Consider the following 2357-nt stretch of genomic DNA (forward strand, 5'->3'; position numbering starts at 1 on the left):
CTCATTATTTTAAATAATGTGTATATAGGTGTTCCATGTCTGTATTTGCATGTGAGTGCAGTGATAAGGAAACAAGAGGTATAGATTCCCCGAAGCCTGATTTAGAGCCATACAGCATGAATGCAGGGAACCAAACTCTGTTCCTCTATAAGAGAAAAGTATGAACTTTCAATGGCTGAGACACCACTCTAGTCTCATAAATGGTATTGCTTTGCTAATGTTACATATCTGGCAATCACCAAACAGGGGATGAGAAATAAATTAACAGTCTTAACACTAATTTTACTACCTATAAAGCTTTTCTTTGTTTGTTTGCTTGCTTTGATTCAGGTTCTCACTACAAGGTCCAGGCTGGCCAGGCTGGCCTTGAACTTAATATGATCCTACTATCTCTGTCTCTTGAGTGCTAGAATTATAGGCACACATCAGCATGTGGAACTAAGCTACATTAATACCTTTTACCAGCAGACAATCTATCAACCCACAAATATGCATACATTTTTGTTCATTTACAAATTGAGTTCATGTTTCCTTATAGAAAATCATCTTGACTGATTTATTTTTACATCAAGTCTAGGAATCTATAACTTTAAAAAAATAAAATTACTTAATCACAAATTGTATTCTGATTTTCCACCAGCCTGCCTTAAGGATATCTACCTGTTCAACATGCTTATTTGCTGCTTGGCCCACACCAAACAGTTTTCTAATACAAATGTCTGAGCAGAAAACTGATCATTCTGGAGAAATTATGAATGAACAGACAATAGGGTAGGTGAAAAGATGGCCACATCTTGAGCACCCCAGTCTGATGTGATGCGAGGTCAGCTGATAACTGGATGTGTAGAATGCTGAGGCATGGTGGGGCTCTAACCATTGTTTCTTCATGCTTCTGCCACAAATACAGTAAGGATGCCACCCCCTTCAAGTTCCGTTTTTGATCCTCAAGGTTTCATCTGATTCTTTACAGGCAGGCAAATGTTACTCTTGGTTCTCATGGGATTCCTAAATTTCTGCAGACCTTATTGATTTTGTTCACAAGGACCAAGATCATTAGTTAAACTCATCAATACTATTGCTACACACTGACCTATTTCAAAAGCCAGTCTATCTGCAACATATTCAGAGTTTATCTTTATCATATCGAGCCCCTCCAATGTCACCTCTTTGAGATGTGTATGCTAATATTCCTTCTGCTAGCTCAGATATGATAAGCAGAGTCTTGAATCAATCAATAACTTCAGTAAGAACAATCTCTTTGGTCTTTATACCAACACCCAATTTAGTCTTCATGTCAGGTTTCTTCCATATTTCAAAAAGCATTGACCACCATGAATCGTGTTCCTTTAAGGATCATTATTGACATCTTCCATAAGGAATGGCTCAACTTTCAGTGCTTAAATCTTGCATCCTTCTTTGCACCAGGATTTAGAAAGTAGTAGAATTCTTTGGCATGCCCGTTCGTTTGGAATCATTTCACTCTGGGGTGCAATGAAAGCTGCTTCTTCACCTTGTCTGGTGAAAGCAGTTTTGATACATGCTTCCTGCAACAACTGAAAGATACAGCTGGTAGTTTTATTGGAGTTGGCGGCATTGCCTTCCAGGTGGTTCTTTCTACATGTTTTTTAACTATAATTCTGTCCTTGGACTGCAAAAGAGTTCTTCCTGGATTAGCTAGTGATTCATAGGCTTGTTTTGCCCTTATGAGCTTTCCACTGATGCTCAATCCCTCTTCTGCACCATTATCCAGAGTGGGCTGAGGTTGGAGATAGAGCCGGAAAAAAGGCTGCAACTCTGAGCTATGGAAGCTTTGGGTTTGATGAGAACTCATTTATGAGTTGTTGGTCTTATTCTCCATGCTATTATATTCCCATTCAGAAAATAAGTGTGCTAAAAGTTAAGGTGTGTTCAATCTTTCCTCTACAAGTTTTAGGAAATTGAGTCTCCTGTAAAAGACCTTTGACTATTTGCAGTTAAATTTTGCAGTAAAGTGAGAGATAATGGTCTACTTTCATTATCCTATAAGTATTTATCCAGTCTGGGCATCACCTCTTGTTGAAGATGTTGTCTTTTCTCCAATGTGTTTTTGTAGAAAGTCAGAGAGCTGTGGGAACATGGGCTTTGATGTGAGTCCTTAATCCTTCCCCACTGATCAATGTGTCTGTTTTAATTTCACCGCAATGATGTTTTGATTATTGTCGTATAACTTGAAGTCAGAGATGGTGATACCTCTAGTAACTTATTGTGTGGGATTGTTTTGAGTATCTCGAGTCTTTTATACTATAGTCCTGTCTCACTTGTGGATTCTAGCTTTAATTATGTTTTTAGCTTACACCTAAAGGAGAAGTAAGTGGATT

The 2357-nt window shown here is 38.2% G+C and overlaps 1 pseudogene; it reads right to left on the bottom strand.

Moving 5' to 3' along the window:
- Positions 1–611: 611 nt before the first annotated feature.
- On the bottom strand, positions 612–1293 carry LOC116904358 (annotated as a pseudogene).
- Between the last annotated feature and the right edge of the window lie 1064 nt (positions 1294–2357).

This window comes from Rattus rattus, chromosome 6 (assembly GCF_011064425.1).
Source record: "Rattus rattus isolate New Zealand chromosome 6, Rrattus_CSIRO_v1, whole genome shotgun sequence".
In the NCBI taxonomy this organism is placed as follows: domain Eukaryota; kingdom Metazoa; phylum Chordata; class Mammalia; order Rodentia; family Muridae; genus Rattus; species Rattus rattus.